We start from the raw sequence: 25,239 nt of genomic DNA, 5'->3' as shown, positions 1-25,239 counted from the left end.
AGGTGCAAGCTGAAATACTGTTACATTTGAAGAAGAAACTACACACTTGATTTCACAATGAAGGGGCAGGCATTTGTGTTAGCGTTCCTAGCATTATTTGTATGCTTCTAAGTCGAATTGAACTTTGAAAGGTCAGTTCTGAAACAGGCTATCCCACCTACTTTTGGAGGTCTGTAGTGGATGCAAATTAGGTAAATTTTCGTAATGTATTTGATATTTATGAACATATTTTTTGACTTTTTTGTCTTCATTGCCATTGAATGTTAGTAGCATGGTCGGTAATAAGTAAAAGTGTTTGTATGCCACTACTCCATCTGCTCATCTGTTACGTTTGTGGTGTCTTAAGACAGTGGAGTCTATATTTAGACAACTGGAGAGCTTGTTGATTGAGCCAAGTGTCAACGTTCGTTAGAGGAAAGACATGGATGTCGATGTTCTGAAATATATGGCGGAGTTTCTACGAAATTAGTTGAAATTAAGGGCCAGCTATGCTCTACAGCAACAATACAGACACACTGGTAGAAAGTGGCTGCATGAGTAGAGAAGTTCGTAGCTCCTAAAGCAGAGGCTTTAGAGTTCATTTGCATTGCTTTTCTCCAGCCTTTATCCACACCATTATCCTGCCACCTCTTGTTCATGAACTATGTTTTCCTAATTCAGATCTGACATTATTCAACATTTTTATCTTCCAGGAATGAAATTCTCCCATCGGGCTTTTGCGAGTTTCTTCATTAATTTCAGGCCTTTTCAGATATGACACAAACTTCGTGATTGTGGGTCTAGGTTTCGTAGAACACAGTGTTCTACATCCTACCCTGTAACTTCTGATTATAGAATGTGCTGTATGTATATTTGTTCTCGCTTCAAGCTTTTACAACTTAAAATGGCTGTGTTAAGTGAATATTTTAATTTTTCCAATGTACTTTTCAGTGCTGCGCAGCAATATGTCATCCACATTGCCTTCGCCTAGGAGCGATGTTCGATACTATTTTACCAAAATGGAAGAAAAAGAAAAATGCCGCTACTTTTGACACTGTACCACACAAGCCGCTTGCAGTGAAACTGCGTACTTATGGAATATCGTCTCAGTTATGTGACTGGATTTGTGGTTTCCTGTCAGAGAAGTCACAGTTCGTAGCAATTGACGGAAAGTCATCGACTAAAACAGAAGTGATTTCTGGCGTTCCCCGAGGTAGTATTACAGGCCCTTTGCTGTTTCTTATCTATATAAACGATTTGGGAGACAATATGAGCAGTCGCCTTGGTTTGTTTGCAAATGACGCTGTCGTTTATCGACTAATAAAGTCATCAGAAGATCAAAACAAATTCCAAAACAATTTAGAAAAGGTGTCTGAATGGTGCGAAAATTGGCAATTGACCCTAAATAACGAAAACGTGAAGTCATCCACATGAGTGCTAAAAGGAACCTGTTAACCTTTTGTTACAGGATAAGTCAGTCAAATCTAAAGACCTTAAATTCAATTAAATACCTAGAAATGATAATCACGAACAACTTAAATTTGAAGGAAAACATAGAAAATGCTGTGGGGTAGGTTAACCAAAGACTACGTTTTATTGGCAGGACACTTAGAAAATGTAACAGATCTATTACGCCTGTCCGCCCTCTTTTAGAATACTGCTGTGTGGTGTGAGATCCTTACCAGATCGAATTGACAAAGTACATCGAAAAAGTTCAAAGAAGGGCAGCACGTTTGTATTGTCGCGAAATATGGGAGGGAGTGTCAATGAAATGATACAGGATTTGGGTTGGACGGAATCTTCTCACGAAATTCCAAACACCAACTTTCTCCTCTGTATGCGAAAATATTTTGTTGACACCTACCTACATAGTTAGAAGCGATCAACACGGTAAAATAAGGGAAATCAGAGCTTGTGCGGAAACATGTAGGTGTTTTTTCTTTACGCACGCTATACGAGATTGGAATGATAGAGAACTGTGAAGGTGGTTCGATGAACCCTCTGCCAGACACTTAAATGTGATTTGCAGAGTATCCCTGTGCATGTAGATGTACATGTCAGCAGATAATTGCCATGGCTTCTGGCCCATCATCAAACCTGAAGAACCATCTAAAATCGAAGCATCCTGCAGTACCTCTGGAAATATGTGGGTTTGAAAGCCGATCAAGATCGCCATCAATCGATGCAGAAATTCGAGAAATCATTTCTCGATAATCGTCCTCACTGACGTCTGCTTCTGCCTCGGATGAAGGTATCCTCTCAGAAAGGCAAATTGAGTCTCAAGCTGTATCCACCCCAAGTCCTGATCAAGTCCTGACTTCTTTTCTTTTGTGACGCCTTCACCCCGACTGCTTTTCATTTACAACAACCAATAAGTAATTTTTTAGTGTTCTAAATCCTCTCACACTAAATAAAAGTATTGTGTTAGACGTACAGCTTTTAAATGTGGTTTGCAGAGAATTCCGTCCTTGCCCTATAGTTGAAGAGACAGAATTTAATACATTCTTTGCCCAAATTATAATTAACCAAGTCAAAATACGTTGTCAAACTCTCTAGTGCACAGTCTGCATCATAAATTAAAAATGGTTTGAATCCCCACCCTGCAAAGATCTGTCTTTCATCTGATGCGTGGACGAGTGTAAACAACATTAGTTTCTATGTATTCACTGTACATCTCATAGATGAGAAGAGTGAACTAAGTTGTGCCTTTTAGAGTGCTCACAATTCGTAGACACTGCACAAAACTCTGAAACTGGATAAAGTCTGTTATCGCAAATACGAATCAATTTTAAAATCACTTTCAGAATAACAGAAGAAGCATCAAATATGAAATTAACTGCCATGCTTCTGAAACTTCCACATATCCCACGGTTTGTTGAAACGAAAAAACATTGAAACTTAAACAAGATCACCCAACCAGATGGAACTCTACTTAAGAAAAGTTGCAAAAAATTACTTTAAATAAAGATCGTGTAATTTCTTGCCTCGCTATTTTAGGTGGAAAATCGATCACCTTAAACTTAAAAGGTACAGACTGGGAGGTACTGCAACAGGTTTAACAGATTTTGAAAGTTTTCAATGAGGTAACCGAACAAGTGTCCTACATCTACATCTACATGACTACTCTGCAATTCACATTTAAGTGTTTGGCAGAGGGTTCATCGAACCACAATCGTACTATCTCTCTACCATTCCACTCCCGAACAGCGCACGGGAAAAACGAACGCCTAAACCTTTCTGATCGAGCTCTGATTTCTGTTATTTTATTTTGATGATCATTCCTACCTATGTAGGTTGGGCTCAACAAAATATTTTCGCATTCGGAAGAGAAAGTTGGTGACTGAAATTTCGTAAATAGATCTCGCCGCGACGAAAAACGTCTTTGCTTTAATGACTTCCATCCCAACTCGAGTATCATATCTCTCACACTCTCTCCCCTATTACGTGATAATAAAAAACGAGCTGCCCTTTTTTGCACCCTTTCGATGTCCTCCATCAATCCCACCTGGTAAGGATCCCAGACCGCGCAGCAATATTCTAACAGAGGACGAACGAGTGTAGTGTAAGCTGTCTCTTTAGTGGACTTGTTGCATCTTCTAAGTGTCCTGCCAATGAAACGTAACCTTTGGCTCGCCTTCCCCACAATATTGTCTATGTGGTCTTTCCAACCGAAGTTGTTCGTGATTTTAACACCCAGGTACTTAGTTGAATTGACAGCCTTGAGAATTGTACTATTTATCGAGTAATCGAATTCCAACGGATTTCTTTTGGAACTCATGTGGATCACCTCACACTTTTCGTTATTTAGCGTCAACTGCCACCTGCCACACCATACAGAAATCTTTTCTAAATCGCTTTGCAACTGATACTGGTCTTCGGTTGACCTTACTAGACGGTAAATTACAGCATCATCTGCGAACAACCTAAGAGAACTTCCCAGATTGTCACCCAGGTCATTTATATAGATCAGGAACAGCAGAGGTCCCAGGACGCTTCCCTGGGGAACACCTGATATCACTTCAGTTTTACTCGATGATTTGCCGTTTATTACTACGAACTGCGACCTTCCTGACAGGAAATCACGAATTCAGTCGCGCAACTGAGACGATACCCCACAGGCCCGCAGCTTGATTAGAAGTCGCTTGTGAGGAACGGTGTCAAAAGCTTTCCGGAAATCCAGAAATACGGAATCAGCCTGAGATCCCCTATCGATAGCGGCCATTACTTCGTGCGAATAAAGAGCTAGCTGCGTTGCACAATAACGATGTTTCCTGAAACCATGCTGATTACGTATCAATAGATCGTTCCCTTCGAGGTGATTCATAATGTTTGAATACAGTATATGCTCCAAAACCCTACTGCAAACCGATGTCAATGATATAGGTTTGTAGTTCGATGGATTACTCCTACTACCCTTCTTAAACACTGGTGCGACCTGCGCAATTTTCCAATCTGTACGTACAGGTCTATCGGTGAGCGAGCGGTGGTATATAATTGGTAAGTAGGGAGATATTGTATCAGCGTAATCTGAAAGGAACCTAATCGGTATACAATCTGGACCTGAAGACTTGCCCGTATCAAGCGATTTGAGTTGCTTCGCAACCCCTAAGGTATATACTTCTAAGAAACTCATGCTAGCAGCTGTTCGTGTTTCAAAATCTGGAATATTCCATTCGTCTTCCCTGGTGAAGGAATTTCGGAAAACTGCGTTCAATAACTCTGCTTTAGCGGCACAGTCGTCGGTAACAGTACCATCGGCACTGCGCAACGAAGGTATTGACTGCGTCTTGCCGATTGTGTACTTTACATATGACCAGAATTTCTTCGGATTTTCTACCAAATTTCGAGACAATGTTTCGTTGTGGAACCTATTAAAGGCATCTCGCATTGAAGTCCGTGCCAAATTTCGCGCGTCTATAATTTTAGCCAATCTTCGGGATTTCGCGTTCTTCTGAACTTCGCATGCTTTTTCCGTTGCCTCTGCAACAGCGTTCGGACCTGTTTTGTGTACCATGGGGGATCAGTTCCATCTCTTACCAATTTATGAGGTATGAATCTCTCGATTGCTGTTGCTACTATATCTTTGAATTAGAGCCACATCTCGTCTACATTTGCATAGTCGGTTCGGAAGGAATGGAGATTGTCTTTTAGGAAGGCTTCTAGTGACACTTCATCCGCTTTTTTAAATAAAATTATTTTGCGTTTGTTTCTGGTGGATTTGGAAGAAACGGTATTGAGCCTAGCTACAACCACCCTGTGATCACTAATCCCTGTATCAGTCATGATGCTCTCTATTAGCTCTGGATTGTTTGTGGCTATGAGGTCAAGTGTGTTTTCGCAACCATTTACAATTTGCGTGGGTTCGTGGACTAACTGCTCGAAATAATTTTCGGAGAAAGCATTTAGTACAATCTCGGAAGATGTTTTCTGCCTACCACCGGTTTTGAACAGGTATTTTTGACAACATGTCGAGGGGAGGTTCAAGTCCCCACCAACTATAACCGTATGAGTGGGGTATTTATTTGTTACGAGACTCAAATGTTCTCTGAACTGTTCAGCAACTATATCATCGGAGTCTGGGGGTCGGTAGAAGGAGCCAATTATTAACTTAGTTCGGCTGTTAAGTATAACCTCCACCCATACCAGTTCGCACGGAGTATCTACTTCGACTTCACTACAAGATAAACCACTACAGACAGACACAAACGCTCCACCACCAATTCTGCTTAATCTATCTTTCCTGAACACCGTCTGAGATTACGTAAAAATTTCTGCAGAACTTATTTCAGCCTTTAGCCAGCTTTCTGCACGTGTAACGATTTCAGCTTCTGTGCTTTCTATTAGCGCTTGTAGCTCGGGGGCTTTCCCAGCACAACTACAACAATTTACAAGTACAATTCCGACTGTCCCTTGATCCAAGCACGTCCTGTATTTGCCTTGCACCCTTTGAGATTGCAGCCCACCCCGTACTTTCCCGAGGCCTTCTAACATAAAAAACCGCCCAGTCCACGCCACACAGCCTCCGCTACTCGTGTAGCCGCCAGCTGAGTGTAGTGAACCCCTGACCTATTCAGCGGAACCCGAAACCCCACCACCCTATGGCGCAAGTCAAGGAATCTGCAGCCAACACGGTCGCAAAACCGTCTGAGCCTCTGATTCAGACCCTCCACCCGGCTCTTCACCAAAGGTCTGTAGTCGGTTCTGTCAACGACGCTGCAGATGGTGAGCTCTGCCTTCATCTCGTAAGCAAGACCGGCAGCCTTCACCAAATCAGATAGCCGCTGGAATCCAGAGAGAATTTCCTCAGATCCAAAGCGACACACGTCATTACTGCCGACATGTGCCACCACCTGCAGCTGGCTGCACGGTGTGCTCTTCATGGCATCTGGAAGGACCCTTTCCACATCAGGAGTGACTCCACCCGGCATGCACACGGAGTGCCCACTGCATTTCTTCCCCTCCTTAGCCACCATATCCCTAAGGGGCCCATTTAAGCGCCTAACATTGTCCTCAGAAGAAACAGTCTCACTTTTAAAACTGAAAATGTTGCCACAATTAGTGGAATAAAAACTACAATCTTTGAAAGACAAAAATAAAGAATTTCCTCAGGAAATAGAGTCAATGGTTGATAATTTGCTTAAAGGGTTATCAGAGTGGTTTGGTACTATATCCAGTTGTGAACTGATTAGTCAGGCAACATTACTGGACTGCCAATCCAAACCCGTGAATTTTCAGATGGCAAAACATTTCAGACCTGGTACATGAAGGCTACTGAAAAACTTAAAGTGCTCGTTGCTCAAAACAGAGCTCATTTCTCAACCAGTTATCATTGTGGCACATAAGACTTCTTCATTCTGGGAGGAGTTCAATAAAGTATTAGCTCCAGGCAAGTCACGACCCAGAAAGTGCAGCAAATGTCTAACTGGACAAATATTTGGTGGAGGGATATTTCCCTAGAAACAGCAATTCCTTAAACTCCCGGGAAACAAGAAAACTGGTGTGGCCTGCACTCTATCAGTTGGTTCTAAAAGTATTATGTACCTCAGCAACACCAGTGGCCTATGAATGAATACATTCAAAAACAGAACAAATATGCACTAAGAAGAGAAAGGAACTCACATCAACTAAACTGGATCAAATTTTATTTATAAATGACAACATTGATTAATTATTCCTTTATGGGAACGTATCCTGCCTGTAAATGATGACTACAGATACACTTCAACTAAAGTTGTGATAATTTTTATGTTTTTTTCAGTGAAAGAATCAAAATATTACAAAAATTGGTCTTCATTCATCAAAGTTTTCTGCTTAGTAAAAAATATTTAGGATTTTATTGCAATATTTATAATTTTTACAGCAGATGAAATTTAAAACTTTTTTATCTAAAAATTGAATGGGACATATCTCAAAATTATTACTCCTCTTTAAATGTTCTTTCAAAATAGGACCAATTTGGATAAAAATACAGGTATAGAGGCCTGAATTGAAAAGGCAATGTATCTTCCTTTTACTTATTTTTGTGAGTGAATGGTGTGTGCTGAGTCAAGAAAAAGAGCTAGTTCATTCCCGTGAGTGATCAGATTTGACCCAATCTCTGAAAAGAACAGTTTTGCCCATCTCTACATAATTTGTGAAATTGTAAGGGGTAGTCAAATGAAAACAGAACACCTGCAACATCGAGAGCATTGAACGGTTCTGTTCAATAGCAATCACCACACAGGTTAAGACATTTATCCCACTGGGATAGAAGATGGTAAATTCCTGTTTTGTAGAATTTGATTGGCCCCTGACAAATCCACAACCACGCCTACACTTGCACTTTCTCGTCCGACTGAAATCGAAGTAGATAATAAATGTTGATTCTGCGACACTAGGATAATTTTATACAAAATAAAAAATTTGCTCGTTAATAATCACAATTTTTTATTTTCTATAAAATTGCCTGAATCCTCCAGAAGCTACATTTATTTTCTATTGTCCATGTTACCTAATAAAAATTTAATACAATAAAATAATATAATAATAAAAATCATTTATTTTACATACATTTCACTTAGGTGAATGTAATGTAATTAAATATATTAGAGAATTAACTATTATTTTAAAAAACAATTTTTTAAAAAGCATTTTTAACAACTTTTTCTTAACCCCAAAAATTGTCCTATTTTTTACTTTTGTGAAAAACGTGTTTTGTAATTATTTTCAAAACAATTTTTAAAAAAGCATTTTTTACAGCTTTATATTAGTCCCAAAGATTGTCCTGTCGTTGACTTCTGTGAAAAATGTGTTTTTTTTAATTATATTAAAGAATACATATATAAAATTATTTGCTTTCTGGTTTAGCAGCTGTAACATTATTATGAGCGGTTGTTTGTAAATCTTTTTTGAGATAACACTTATTTACAGTTCTACCACATTCAGATATGTAGCAAAAGTACGTTGCTTCCATCTACCTAGTTTCAGCTAATTCTTTAAATCATTAATTTTTATGAATGTAAGTAAATTAATTAAAATGTATTAGTTAACAAAAGTAAATAATTATAATGAATTAGTTAACAAAAGTAAATTATATTAAAATTTTCAGTTTTTATTTTTCCATTTGTCTTAAAATGTTTCAGAAATATATATAAGCATGAAGTAAACACTTTTATAAATTTTTAAGTTTTTCATTCATTTATATAGAAGCAATTACAAATTATTTAAAATTTTCACTAAGTATACTATGTTGTGCACCACATGAAAGATTTTTTTTTTACCATACATAATTACACAAGCAAGTGTATCATTTGGAACTTTATCATCAAAAGTTGCCCAAAGTTTCATAGTTGTTTTTTGTGTCATTACAACATTCTTTCTGCATGTCACGTTAGTTACATAAATTAGATAATTATTTATAAAACTAAATGGACTAATATCAAAATCTGATTTTAGTAAAATAATTCATTTAAAATCAAGAAATGCATCATATACTTTAAGAAAATTATGTGGCAGATTAATATTCCACATTTCATGAGGAAAAACTTCATTTCTACCATTTTTCAAGTATATATTCTGTAGTTTAACATGATCAAATAATGATGCTTTTACCAGACAAACCACCAACTTCTTCTGTTTGAAGTTCATAAAAAGAAATAGGAATTGTAGGATTTTTTAAAATATTTTTGCGTTGTTCAAGTTCATAATTTGGTTCATGTTGAACAACAGGTACAGGAATTTTCATAGATTCTATAAAAATTTTACCTTCTTTAGGTAATGTATCTTTTATTTCAATTCCACCATCATTTGTATAAGACCAATGTAGAATTACATCTCCAGAAGATGAACTACATGTAAAAATTACAGTAACACTCCTTCAAACATAATTTCTTTATAATCTTTAAAAATTCCACCAAGTAATGATAATGGATAAAGTATTTCATTCCTTATACTATTTAGTTTTCTTGTATTCAGAATATGTCCTTCTTAAGTTATTTTGTCAGTGACACATGAAGTTAAATGTAATAAAACTGTTGATGAAATAAATGGATGTTGAATTCTAGGTAAAATATTATTTCCATTTTTACTCTTACAAACTCAAACAGTTTAGTTAGATAATTATCAATTAATTTTTTGTAAAAATTTTCCATGACAAGTTGGATAATCAGTACCATCATTTCCAAAAATACTAAAATTCGTGTATTATTGCCCATGGTTTGGATGTAGCCAGCCATCACCAACATTTATTTCAATTTCTGTATCTTTGTTAGGAACATTTAAATAATTTTTAGTTTTTTCATTAACAGAAAGTGAGTAAAACTGTTAACTTTCAATTTTATGCATGAGGCAGACCAATAAAGTTTTAGTAGTTATTTATTAAGGAAAAAATTTCATAAGCTATTTTTTAAAATAACTGTTATAGTAGCCCCATTAAATTATCATTTTCATCAGTTATAGTAACTTCTAAATCTTGAATTGTATTAAAAATAAGAAAATTTACAGGATATTTTGGTTCATAAATTATTGGTACACCAAATTAGGCATTAGGTTTTAATTAAGCAACAATATTAGTTTCATCATGAAAATGATCATTATGTTTTTAATACATTCCATTAATAAGATTAAAATTTATATTTATTAATTCAAAAGGAATTATTTTAGGAACATTTTAGCTACAGCTTTTTCATTAGGCAAAACAACTGAATATTAAAACCAAGTAAATTTCCATTATTATCTTGTATAGCCTTATATAATTTCACATCAATTTCAATAGTTATTCTGTTTAATATTTCGTCTGCTTTAATATCTATATTAGGATTTTTTATAGTGTATTATTTTCTTTAAATATTTAAAACTATATTGACTTACAGGAATTTCTGATGTTTCTCAACCACAATAAAGTTTATTTTTTCTTGTTGTAATATTTGGTGTTAAAAGGTTGAAAGAAACCCAACTAATGAATTAGTATAATTATCATATTGGAATAGTTAATCTGTTGCTAAGTAAATTAGATTTATCTCCAAGTTGAAAAAAGTGGCTCATTAACTAATAAAAAATTATTGTCAAAAATAAAAACTATGAAAAAGCGAAAAATATAAATAAATGAAATAATATAAATAAATAAGAAGGATAAATTAATAAAAAACTATTTACAAAATGAACAAAAAATATTGGAACCTAAAGTTAGAATTCCAGAAAATAATTTAAAAAACAAACATGGTAAACTTTCAGGAAATTCGACCAGAAGTTCAATAATTGGGTCAAGTGGTTGTGGGAAAACAGCATTAAAGATTGATAATTATATTTTACATCCAGCATGAATAAATTGGGATAAAATTAAACATTTGTATATTTATTCAAAAAGATTAGAACAAATAAAGTATCAAGAATTTATAAAGCAATGTATAAACTCGAAGATAAAATTAATTAACAAATTGGTAGTTTTATTGAAAATAATGAAGAAATTATTCCATTAGATGAATGTAAACAAAATTCAGTTGTTGTATTAGAGTGATTTTACTTTAGAAAATCAAGATAATGATGGAAATTATTTAACTAGAGGCATTCACAAAGGTATAGAAGGTTTTTATTTAGCTCAAAGTTAATCAAAACAGTTAGTCAGACACAATTAAATTTTTTAGATATGTATAGACAAGATCATATTAATTTAAATCATATTTACCATGAGTTTATTGGTGGAGATTTACAGTTTGATAATTTTAAAGAGATGTGTAGTAAATGTTGGAATGGTGAATTTCGTTTTTTAACAATATATATGTCTAGAAAATTAAATGATGATAAATTTAACAGTAAAATACCACAATTCTTAACAACATCAACTTTAATAACAACATTAACTTTAACATTAAACAAAAAACATAAACATAAACATTAAGTGTAAACATTAAACATAAACAAGAACATTAAGCATAAAAATAAAGATTAAACATAAATGTTACGCATAAACATAAGAGTAAATATAGACATTAAACATAATTAATTATTTTTTCTTTATTAATAAATGTTTGCAAACAATGTTGAAGAAGCTGTTAAAAAAGCTAACCAAACTAAAAAGGAAGCTGAAGAATAAAATAAAAAATTTAAACTTTGAAAAAAGCAACCATGATGAGAATATGAAAAATATAAAAAGGATGGTCAACTTGTTATTGATGCTATTGAAAATGTAAAACAAGTTATTGAAGGTTTAGGTGATAATGTCTTAAAAGCAATTGAAGAAAATAGGGAAGTTGGAAAACAAATGAGTCCATATTGTCATCATACAGAAGACTTTGGAGATTTATCACCAATTAAAACTTCAAAAGATTGGTCTGATGATATTCCTGGAAAATGTGATTATACATTAAATGAAACAGAAATTAAGGATTTATTTAATAATTATGAAGAAGAAAATGAAAGTAAAAATATAAATGATAAGAAAAGTAAATGAAACTAAAAAGATAAATCTTAGTGATACAATGTTAAAGTTTTCAAATCATAGTGAAGATAAAGTACTTGGTTTAAAACCTGTTGGTATGTCTAAATATGTTGGTAAGTTATCTGTAGAATTTAATGGTGAAAATTTAAAAATTGGTGATAGAACACATCAAGGATTAATGAGACTTTTAACTGAAAAACAAATTGCTATAGAAGATTTAAATAAAAAGTTAGATGCTGTAAATTTTTTCAGATTATGCAGATAAATTATTTAATTAAAGAGGATTATCTTCTGATCATAATCCAAATAAAATATGACAAAGTAGAGGTAATAAATATATTTAGTCAATAAAATAAATTGTTAATAAACATTTTCCAAATTAAGGAAAAAACTATAGCTTCTTCAGATAATAGTTCTCCGGAACGAAAAGGTAAACGTGTAATCTAAAAATATACAGATTAATCAACTGAATATGTTTGGATGAATGATGTTAGACAATTAATTTATAGATCAGCAGTAATTCATGGTGAAGAACTACCTACAAAAAGAATGGTTATAATGAAAAACTTAGTATAGCACAAATGTTAATAAATAAACTTAGTGATTCCATAAATGATAATCCAAAAGGAATTCCATATTTAATTAGATTTATAAATAATCTTCCACATATATTTTGGAAAAGGGATAGATATGGAAAAGGATTAGTAAAAAATTTAAATAATAAACTACCATTTGAAATTCATCTTCCAGGTTATAATTAGTGTGGTCCAGGAACAAAATTATAAGAAAGATTAAATTAACCTGATAAAGGTATAAATATATTAGATGAATCTTGTAAAAAAATATGACATTGCTTATAGAACTAATAAAGATTTACAAAAAAGACATGAAGCTGATAAAAAAGTGCAGTTAACTGAAAATGAAAGAATATATGCAGATGATGCATCATTTGATGAAAAAGTAGTGGCCCAGCAATTGGAGGAATAATGTATGGAAAACGAAAAGTAGGTATGGGAACTAGAGTTGATGAAAATGATTGGGATTTAAAAAAAATTTATTAAATTTTCAACTACATGAATGAATAACTTTACAGTTGATTATACTTTACTACCTAGAGGCAAAACTAAACAAAAAAATAATGAACAATTAAATGCAACTGAATCATTTTTACAGATGTTCAAAAAAAGGAAAAAGTAAAGAAAGTTCCTGGAAATTTACTTATTACATTAGGTATTAACGTTGTTAAAAAAATTATTGAGTATTTAACAAAAAAGAAAGAAGCAAAGGGGTAACATGAAGGTGGATTTTTACCATTATTATTAGCAGCATTACCTCATTTAGCAACAATTCGTTTTTTAGCTGGTGGTTCTGCAGCAATTGCTAACGCAGTATTAAACAAGAAGACAGCTGATAAACAATTAGAACAACAAAAAAGACATAACTTAGAAATGGAAAAAAAGTAGGTAATGGAATAAAGAAAACAAAAAAATTTCCAAAAATAATTATTAAGTATCCTAACGCATTAAGTAATTTTGTTATAGAAAAGTTAACCAAACATTTGAAAACTAATAATTTCGTGATGTATACATGATTGTTGAATTAATAAATAAACCATTAAAAATTGAATGTGGTACAGTTAATTTAGATACATCTGACAATCCTGGTACGTGTTGGATTTCTTATTTTAAAAATAATTATAAAACATTTGTTATTGACTAATTTCGTGGTAATATAGCAAAACAATTCGTTAACTATATAGAAAAAAAGAATTATACTACAATGCAGAAAGAATACAAAATTTTGATGAAGTAATATGTGGTCACTTATGTTAATTTGTTTCATATTGCATTATGAAAATTATAATTTTAATAACATTCTAGATATATAAATGGACTTTTTCGAAATAAAATACATCTAATTAGCAAACTGAACAAGTAGTTAATACATCTTAATTAAATTTAGAACATATTGAAAATAACATTAAACAACTACCATAATCAATAGATCCAAGAATAACTAACGCAATTAAAGAATTTCAGAAAGAATTTTATGTTATTATTAAAATAACTAAAGGTGATTTTCGTTTTAAATATACAAGATTTGCTAATGTAAATGATCCAATTGATTTACAAAATGTAGTTAACAATAAATCTTATGTTACAAAACCAGAATAGACAAGCATTTTGACACAAATTAAAAGCTACTTTTAAATTTAAAGCAAAGATATGGTATTATCGATGGTATTATGTAATACTTATAATAAAGAAATAAACAATACAAAAAATAGTCTTCTTAATGCATTAGTTAAAATTGATTCACTAGATAGTTATGTTAAATCATTAGAATCACAAATTAATAAAAGCTTAGAGAAGAAAATAGATGAAACATCTAGCAGTATTGAAACAATTAGATTAATTTTAACTGATTAAATTTTTTTAACCTATATAAAATTTTTATACATATAAATGGAAAATCATACTTCACTTGATTATCGCATTTGTCATGTAAAGTGTAAAATGTCCACTGAAACTCATAATCCACATAGAGTAACAACTAAAGATGGGAGACAAGGAATTGATAGTCTTTGTACAATATGAAAAAAAGAGTAAATTTGTTAAAAAATTTAGTAGATGGTGAAGAATTAAATAATAATATTCACAATGAAATAATAATGAATGTCATAAATGAAATAAAAAATTATAAAGGAAGAAATGTTGTTTCTTTTAATATATAGATGATTTGTGGCAAGCTGATTTAGTTGAAATGGAGTCTGGAAATTTAAACGGAATTCAAATAATAAATAAAGGTTATAAATATTTACTAACAATAATTGAAATTTTTCGAAGTTTCCTGTTCCTATTAAAGACGAAAGAGCAAAAAATATAGTTTATAGTTTTTCAAAAAAGTTTCATAATTAGAAAGAAAAATATTTTACACACAGATAATGGTAAAGAATTCTATAACAAAGGTTTTCAAGAATTAATGAAGAAATGTAACATTAATAATTATTGCATTTTTTCAGAATTAAAAGCTTCTGTTGCTGAACATCTGAACAGAACACTTAAAGAAAACATGTGGACGAAATATTCTTTACAAAGAAATTATAAGTGGTTAAACTTAGATAAAAATCTACTTGATGAATATAATAATATAAAACATGCTACAATAAAAATGAAACCAATAGAAGTAAATGAAAAAATTTAAAAATTAGTAATATTTTAACTAATGAAACAGCTAAAGTTAAAAAAGGTGATAAAGTTCGAATTAGTAAACTAAAAGGTCTTTTTGAAAACAGATATGCAGCTGATTGGTCAACAGAAATAATTGAAATTCAAGATGTTATTCATTTTAATCCAATTACATATAAATTAAAAGATATAAAAGTAAATTTTTATGAAATAGAACTACAGAAAAAGAAATATCCAGATGTATCCTAAATTGAAATATTTTTTTAAAAAAAGTAGGTAAAGTTTTTTTTTTAATTGTTAGGTTTTGGTAATTCACACAACTGGTAGATACATAAAGATAAAGTAATTTTATAAAGTAGTCACAGACAAAACTCTGCTTCAGCTGACATTAATTTAGATAGGACTAGTTTATTATTCAGTTTAACAATCAATTATGTATCCAAAAATGAGTATCAAGTATTTCCATTTTTTTTAATTGAACTTACTTTGATTTAATTATTTCATGTTTTGTTTTAATTATTACATCTTTTGTTTTAATTCCTACATCTTTTAATTTATAACTTTAATCTTTTAATTCAGTTCTATCATCTTTTATTTTAATTAATAAATTTATTTATTTATTTATTCAATCTTTGTAGTTTTTGTATACAATAATCCTCATGATTTGTTTGACATTGGTAAAATTTTATTTTATCTTTGTAAAAAGATTCCATTTATATACATTACCTTTATTTATAAAAATGGGTATTTATTTTTTATATAAATTTTTTTTTTAATTTAATGATGTATAATGACCATATGCTAATGTATCTATTATTTTTTCCAATACTTATCTTTTATTATCATGAGGACTTGGTGCTTTTTTGTTTACTTGAATTGTATACATTTCATGTTTGTAACTTATAACTAAACTAAAATTTCTATATTGTTCTATAGTGTTAAACAAACAACCTGTATAATCTTCTTAACTTATTCTATTTTTAACAACCCATTTTATAATTCCTTTAGATTTCTTTTCTATTTTGTCATGAACTTCATAAGCATACATTTCTTTCTTAAACCACATAATTCATTTTTTTCCATTACATTCATCTTTCATTTTTCCTGCTATTTTTTGTTTATTTGTGGAATATTACATATATTATCTGTCGAATACTCACTTGTATCAAACTACAAAAACATTAATTTCATATCTTCATAAGCATCTTGAGTTTTAATATAATAAATATGACTATCTGTTTCTTGATAATATAATTCAATCCTTTGTCCATATTTAGGTTTCCTAACTCTATAGAGAAAATCATACATTCACACTTTAGGTATACCAATTATACTTAATCCAACATACATAAGTTTATTAAATGAAATTATAGTTTTATTCATATGGACAGCAGCAAATGATTATCTAATTCTTCTTTACTATTGAAATGAAGTAAACACAAATCACAAATAAATTTTACTGTTTCACGTTTGTTAATTTGACTTGATACAAGTCTAAATTAATTTTTTATAACAATAATGTGAATTATTATCTTCCTTAAAACAAAGTAGATTTACATGTTTTGCTTTTTTTTTAAATTTGTATTTTTTATTGGATATACTTGTTAGTTTTCTGTCATCTTCAAATGAATAAACTTTAATAGATACATTAATTATATTTCCTAATTTTGGAACATGATTAACTAATACAGGATTTCAAAATTTTCAAGTTTTTTTATCAAGATAAAGGCCAACATTTTTTTATTTTTTTATTCTTTCTGGATGTTCGTCTACATGAAACATTTATAGACCAGAAAAAACTTTTTTGATCATAACTTTTTTTGTTAATACAGGTTTTTTGTTTTTATTACATTTGGTAAACCAATTTCAAATGATCCTCTTAGTGGCACATGTCTATCAATTGCTAGTTGTTAATAAATTGGTCTATTTAATGACCAACCTGATTCTTGTGCTTGAAAATAAGAAATTTTTTCTAAAATATGTCATCTACCATATTTGAATATTTAATAAAATCTTTTCTGTTAATATAGAATTGTTTGGTGTTTTTTGTCCAAATTCTTGAATTTTTTCATTTATTTCACCTGTTTGTAGTTTATATTCAAAAATAAATTAAAATTTATCTTTACACCATGATGTACTTTCAAATAGTTTTTAACAATCTAACATATTTTGGTTTTAGGATCAAGATTATCTATACTATTTCCGAATTAAAAGTTTGCAATCTGTTTTTAAATGCTCTTTCAAGTAAGTAATTTTAATTGTTCTTCTATCTCTTGGGTTTACGAATATATTTGTAGAAAATGGGAATATTGTTTTTTTTATAGAAAAACATCATAAATACCATAAAATGGTATCTTTTTCCGAAGATTTTCACTTACTTCACCTTGAGGTATATAAATATTAACAATACGTTTCTAATTTTTACTTACTTAAGTTATATTTTTTTTATATTTTTCAGTTATTTTAATTTTGTATATAGCAGTTACTTCAGATTTTTTATTATTTTCAACAGTACTTTTATTATTTTCACTTCTATTATTTCCAACAATGTTTGGATGATTACTAATAATATTTGAAGGATTACTAATAATAAATGTAATAAAATCGTCTTTGTGTAAATTATTTACTTTACAAAACTCATGAATTCTTGTGACATTGACTTGTTCTAGTTGATCAGCAAAAATACTACCATTTTGCTCCTCTATTAATTACAAAAAATATTATTAGTTTTGTAAAAAGAATTTTTTTATTAAAATGGAAATTATGTAATTGATGGATAAAGATTATTGTTTAATAAATTATTAATCATAAAGAGAATTAGTTTATTATTTAGTCTAACCATCAGTTAGTTTTCAAACAATTAGTTTATTATTTGGTTAAAATATCCATTAGTTTTTAAACAATTAATTTATTATTTATTCTTTAGACAAAACTCTTTAAAAGATTTAGTTTACTATTTAGTATAACAAACAATTAGTTTGCTCTTCTATTTATTATAAAAGAAATTCATTAGATTTGTAAAAATTACTTTTATTAAAAAATGATAATTTTTTAATAGATGGATAAGTATTATTATATAATACATAACTAATCTTAAAAGATTATTTTTAATAAATAATAAAATATAAAGATAAAGTTTTCTTATTCTTATTGTATTCTAAAGTACATTTCTTACATTTATTATTATGTTTATGTTTATGAGATGGGTTTGTTTAAAAGCTATTTTAATCTTTAATTTCTTAACACATTAAACATATCTTTGTAGATGTAGATTGTTCTTCAGTTATAACTTTTTCATTTTTTATTGTAGATTAAGATTCGATTCTTAATAATCTTTTTCTATGATCTTCATTTTGATTTCGTTGTATATGTTTTTTAAAATAATATTTAGCAACACTTGTTCCACATACACAAGGAATTCGATTTTTATTGTAATTTTGTACATGATATTTACTTATACATTTTCTACTTATAGTTCTATAACTACCTTTTGTATATTTTTGGATAGTAAAATTATCAAATGATTACTCTGTATTACAATATTTACAAAATTTAGTTTTAACAGAACAATCTTGTTGCGCTATTCCATTTATATATAAAAATTTATTAGATTTGTGATAAAGTAAATTTTTATCATTTTTATGATTTTTTAATTTTAATTTTCAATTAATCATACAAAATATTTTAAAAATAATCAAAAATCAAAATCATCATCAGATACATAGTATTGAATTCTGGATTGTTAAATTCTATAAAACAAAGGATCAAAAGATCTTTTAGTTACTGGTGAAGAATCAAAAAATTGATCAAAAGATCTAATTACTGTTGCTGGTAAAGAATCAGAAGTTGTCAATATTTCAACTGATGTCGGTTCTTTATTTTTAATAGTACTTCTACAAAGTGGTCAGTTTTCTTTTTCCTTCAACCATTTATCAATGCATTGTTTATTACAAATATGATAGCAATTTGTTGTGACAAATTGACGATTATTTTCATCAATTAAACAAATAGGACAATCAATATCTTTTTCACATATCACAATTATTTCGTAAGTATGATTTTCTTTAGCTTCGATTTCGTTTTGGTTTTCCTTTTAGAATTAATAATTTTATTAGATTTACAAAAAATAAAAAATGAACCATTTAGTTATTATTTCAAAATTATATTATTTTTAAAAAATCACATTGTTAACTCTATATCATCAAATTCTTTATTTTTATTTTTAAGTTTCTTTATTCTTTTATATTTTAATTTAATTTGTCCTTTTTTTATAATTTTTTATTATATAAGTTCCCGATGATCATTTAATTTGTAATATCTATTTGGTAAAACAACTTTAAAATTGTTATTAAGGTACATACTTTTTTTCCATATCTAGTATTAAATATTCACTGTCAGTAATATCATATAAAACATTTCTCTCTAGTTCAGTTATTTTTTAATCTATTTTGAGACACTAACATCATTGAATTTGATAATTATAGTCTCCATTTGTATTGAAAAAATTGTTATTAGTTTTACAAAAAAAGTTTGTATTTTATATTGATAATATTTTTAACTAATATATTTTTAATTATTTACTTACATTCACAATGGAAAACAACAACTCATATTAATCTTATGGCTGCTAAATCAGAAACTCAATAATTTTATGTACTTATTCTGTAATATTATTTAAAAAATCACCTTGTTCACAAAAGTCAAAATGAGGACAATTTTTGGGATAAAAAAAAGTTGTTAAAAATACTTTTTTAAAATTGTTTTTTAAAATAATTGTTAATTCTCTAATATATTTAATTACATTACATTCAGCTATAAGAAATGTATTTTAAATAAACGATTTTCTTTATTGTAGCTGTTATTATATTATTATATTATAATATTATTAGGTAAAATGGATAGTACATAATAAATGTAGGTTCCTGGGGATTAGGGCAATTTTATGTAAAATAAAAAATTGTGAGTGTTAACGAGCAATTTTTCTTTTTTATAAAATTGTCCTAGTGTCCCAGAATCTACATTTATTATCTACTAAGCAGTGTCCACGCATGTCTTTCGTCAGGCCGCTAAAGATGTGAAAATTACATGGTGAAAGATCCAGGCTGTCAGGCTGTACGGAGGATGTTGCAGAGTTTCCCGATCAAATCATTGAAGTGTAGCCTTTTTGCGGTTGGTAGTGTGGGGGCGACCGTTACCCTCTGCTCGTAGAGTTCCTCTAGAGTGGAATCACAATCAATGTGCACCCCTCTAACGACAATTTGCAGAAACTGCATGCACCATGAAGTTGAAACGCTAGGAATGTTGTCTGATGTTGCATGTTGCATAATAACGCCATGTCCTACATTCAACGATTTAGTTGAGAAATACTGCAACATCCTCCATACAGCTATGTACTTTTCACATCTTTAGCGGCCTGAAGAAAAACATGTGTGGAGCTCGGCGTGAGTCGAACGAGGAAGTACAAGAGTGGATGTGTTTGTTGATCCATCAGTGGCCGACTGCCTTCTATAAAACGGAAAATGATCATCTCGTCTCTCAGTGGGATAAATGTCTTAACACATGTTGTAATTACTTTTGAATGGAACCATTCCATTGGCCCATTGTGGCGGGTTTTTGGTCTTCATTTGACTGCCCCTCATAGCATACTTGACATCGTAGAATGAAACCCTTCAAGAAATAAAATATAAATTCCTCAGTCAGTGCTGCTGGTATATACACGATCTTTGGGCACAAGTAATGAAAGAACGAGGTGTGATGAGAACTTCATGGACCCTCCATCACGTGGCACTGTTGAGATACCGCGACCTTATGATGAATAAAACTAAAAACAGCCGACCAGTTGCAATGGATAAAGAAATCTTTATCTAGGTTTCGACAGATTTAAATCTGTCTTCTTCAGAAGGCGGCAATTTTACATTAATATGGAATGATATATCATCGTCGTTTTTACAAATATCTGCATAGATCCATTAGTCCAAATTAAAATATAGCCCTGAAAATAGGGTTTGTCATGTAAATAAAAATTAGTACATGGATGTTGCAGAGCTCTGCAGATATTTGTAAAAACGACGATGATATATCATTCCATATTAATGTAAAATTGCCGCCTTCTGAAGAAGACAGATTTAAATCTGTCGAAACCTAGGTAAAGATTTCTTTATCCATTGCAACTGGTCGGCTGTTTTTAGTCTTATTACGTGGAACCGTTGCTGTTGCGCAGCTATGTTTAAAATACTTATGATGAATGTCATCCTAACAATCTTCTGGAAAAATCTCGAGATATCCCCATATTTATACGCAAGGGCAGACATTATCAGTCTTACCACACCTAAGGACTTTGTAAAAGCCACAATCAAGCTGTCGCTCTGTAGCCAGCAGGCAACACTAGTAATTCACCGTCTATGTACTGACCAAATACCTAGTGACACGTCTATGTCCCTTTGTAGGACATCGTGTGAAGAACTCGGCCAGTTTCTTGACAACACTTGGGCGCACGCGACTATAGAAGGTGACCACATTGTGAGCTTTGACCTTACATCGATCTTCACGAAGGTGCATCATGAGGACACTTTGGAATTTCTGGCATCACTTTGAGCTATAAACAGTAATACTATTTTAACAAGCACTCATGCCAGCTTCTTCAGTACAACAGGAAGTTTTATGAACAAACGATGGAGTAGCCAAGGGATCCTCACTGGCATTGGGATTTCAAGTCTCGATATGGAACACTTTGACGAGGTGGCACTTCAAGCTGCCGACCCATAACCTGATCACTTCTCCCGCCACTTCAGTCACATATTCTTGGTGTGGGAGCGTGGAAGGCAGGTGCTAGCCGAGTCTCTATTGTTGAGTGGTACTTAAGTAAATAAATTAGTGAAATCAAAGTGAAGTAGAAATTAGAATATAAATGAAAAACTTGGTTTAGTTTAGAGAGTTACATACTGGCATTCAGTGGGCAGAACAGCAGAGACAATGACCATGAAGTCAGCAAGTTCCACATAAGCGGGCGCTGTCGATTCAGCCGTCAGGGCATCGCCCGACCGGCTCACGTGTTTCTCAGTTGTCGCATGTGAGCAAAGGCCCTCGCCTACATCCCAAGAGCCAATGACCGACGTTAAGAAGATTCTTCGAGAAGCTTTTCAACGAGACAGAAGAGGCAACGGCCGTGAAGTCGTTCACCTCCAGTAAACTGAAGGGAATAAATACGCGAGACGCAGTGGGCCCGACAGATGAAGACGAGAGGAAGACGAAGGCGAAGACGGAGACGAAGACAGAGACGAGCGACGAAGAAGACGAAGAAGTGAAGAAGCGTAGCAGTTGTTTTAAGTTAGTTTCGGTGCTGAAGACCGTCATGCAAGAAGAGACTACATCATGCACAGACGCACCAAGTCCGCCGCTGTAATGGAATAGCAAGCAGCAGCCTCGGCGCCAGAAGACAGAAGTTAAAAGGTATTTGAAGTCTGATCTTTACGTACCCGGGTGACTCGTGAGGACGGGAAGGAGACGGCCTCACTTCAGCAGTCACCTGTGAGCTGGGATGAAGACCTGACAGCCGAAGACTGGCAAGCGGGAGTCCGTGGTTCGAGTCCGGGACACTGGCCTTCCCCCGCCGCGCCGCTCTGCTGGCCGACGCACAACACACGCGGCCGCTTAGAGAAGAGAAACACTGGGACGCCACATTCAAGGTATCACCATCCGATGCACGACGTCGCTCGCAATAATTAAACGGGCCATCTCGCGCTGCGCGTCTCCGGTCAGCTGGGCGAGACGGCGACACGAGATACACACCGCTACGCGTAATCAGACGCCGCCGCCGCCGCCGCCGCCGCTGCCGCAGCAGAAGGCTACGCAAACGACGCAAACTGTTTTACATTCACTATGAAACTAGAAGAAAATAGATTTCTTTTTTTCTTGGGTAGCCTAGTTAGCAATAATGCAGATGCTACCTTAGGCTATGCAGTTTATAGAAAGAAGACCCACACACACCTGCATGCAACGAATTATCCCCATCCAGCGCAAAGGCATATAGTGCTTACTGCCCTCGTGACGAAAAAAAGCCGAGCTACAGTACCTGAAAGAAGAGCTCCGTCAAAATGGATGCAATGAAGCCCTGGCTCTGATTTCTTTAAATGAAAGTACAGATCCAACAAGTCATGAATAAGAACCTCTCTTTTCTTCCGCACATGGGCGACTCTCAGCCAAGATAGCTAGGCTACTTGGGAAATGTGACATCAAAACCTTTCGTCCACAGCTGAAAATGAAATATATTCTTAACTCTGCAAAGGATCCTTTGAAACTTCTCACCCCAGACATCTATAGCATCCTATTTGAATGTGAGCGCCAATACATCTGGCAGGCGGAAGGGTTGTATCTCGAAACGTCTGGGACAAATACAAAATTCAACAGGCCATAGCACACACTAAGTGAAGAACATACATTCGACTTTGAGACACCAGGTTAGTGTGCCTCCTTTTCAGTTGCATATGCATTCACAGTTTTGTTTCTGGAACAACCTAACACGTTAACAGTTTTGGAAAATAAAATATGGAGGAGGAAGTTGCAATCCAGGTTTCAGCCAACAACGACATTCACAATGGAAAGACACACATTCTGGCTTACTGACTGTGAGGAAAGTTGACAGACTACAAGGCTCATGGTGAGTCGTCCAATTCGCAGCTTGCCCTAGGGTTTACTTATGGCTCTTAATGTGTTGTACTACTTTGGAGGTTTTTGCGCATTCCAAAAAGACAATTTTTACTCTGGTTCAGAGCTGTGTAGGTTTCTCTATAAATTGGAGCATTTTCTCGTCGATGTCTAAGAATTGTTGATTTCAATGTAAACCTTGCCAGTTATGACAGATTTAAATCAAGTAATACTGCAGAATGCTCTACTTTGCTGCTAACAATCAAATATAAGGTTAAAGAAAGTCTGCCCAATACTAAAATAATACTGTGTGTGTACAAGACATAGCGAACCAGGTAGATTCACTTATTAGAGATAGTTATCAAAGTGAAAGCTTCAGGAGATAAACCTATGGTAGCATAGTTACGGGAACCGTTGAATGAGACAGGTGATTCTGCCTTTGAGATTTCATTGGCCATTTTGTACAGTGAGTGACGCGGTAATACAATAAGGAGATGAAACTTCACCCCGACAAAGGAAATTCTAAACATAAATAGGTAGGTCCGTAATGTCTTCGATATTCGTGGAGCAAGCGGATAGGATCGGTGAACGCCAATGCTGTGGAGTTCCCGTTGACATCTGTGAGCGTCGCTAGCGCTCCTAAAAGGCGCCTCAACGTGAATTTAATGCGTAACACGACTACACAACAACTAAAGTGTATGATGTCGTGTAGTGCGTTACAATAAAGTTTGTGGGAGTCAAACTGATGTGCTTGGACTTGACAAATATCGAAACTTGTTGGAAGAGACTGAACAATCTACTGTTACACCCGACGTGTCAAATGTGTGGAAACGTTCCCGTTATTTCTCAAGCAAATCTCCATATTTCCTGCAGCCATGGCAGAAGTTAATAAATCACTGAGCTGAACGAGTACTAATCACTGGATTTTGACAAGCGGGAAATCCGTGTCCGAGTCCCGATCCTCCACAAATGCATTTCATGAATTTCATAACGGTTGTAGTGGCTGTAGTACTTGTTCCTTTGGACACTCATCCTTGTCCAAAGGAACTTTGCATCGTAATTCGTTATAATACACGCACTGCAGTATTTTATAGACTCAAAAGTTGTGGGCAGTGCCCTGTCAGTAACAGGCGTCACTGTCGACAACCGCTGCTTGTCACATCTGACAAACTGACCACAGTCCTGCTAATCACTCGCCATTATAGTGAAGGACAACTGGTACGCATATCATCTGAAAGGACCTCGTTGGAGTGAATAGAGCTATCACCCTATAACACGCATACCTGTAATCACTGCTTGACTCAAGGCAAAGAGATCAACATTAAGTTTTGTGCATGACGATGTCAGGATATGAGTACACTAAAAATACCACATGATGTTCTGCTAGTAACTTGCCATCTGGTCACCATTAAAGAAGGTGGGGCGGTATTCTAGTGGGGGCGGGAGTGTTTACACTTATCCCGTCATCTCTTATTGGCGAACCTACAGTCCAGTAGGTAGGCTACTGGATGAACC

The sequence above is a fragment of the Schistocerca cancellata genome, chromosome 5 (assembly GCF_023864275.1).
Source record: "Schistocerca cancellata isolate TAMUIC-IGC-003103 chromosome 5, iqSchCanc2.1, whole genome shotgun sequence".
NCBI classification, from domain to species: Eukaryota; Metazoa; Arthropoda; class Insecta; order Orthoptera; family Acrididae; genus Schistocerca; species Schistocerca cancellata.
This window is presented reverse-complemented; position numbering follows the sequence as displayed.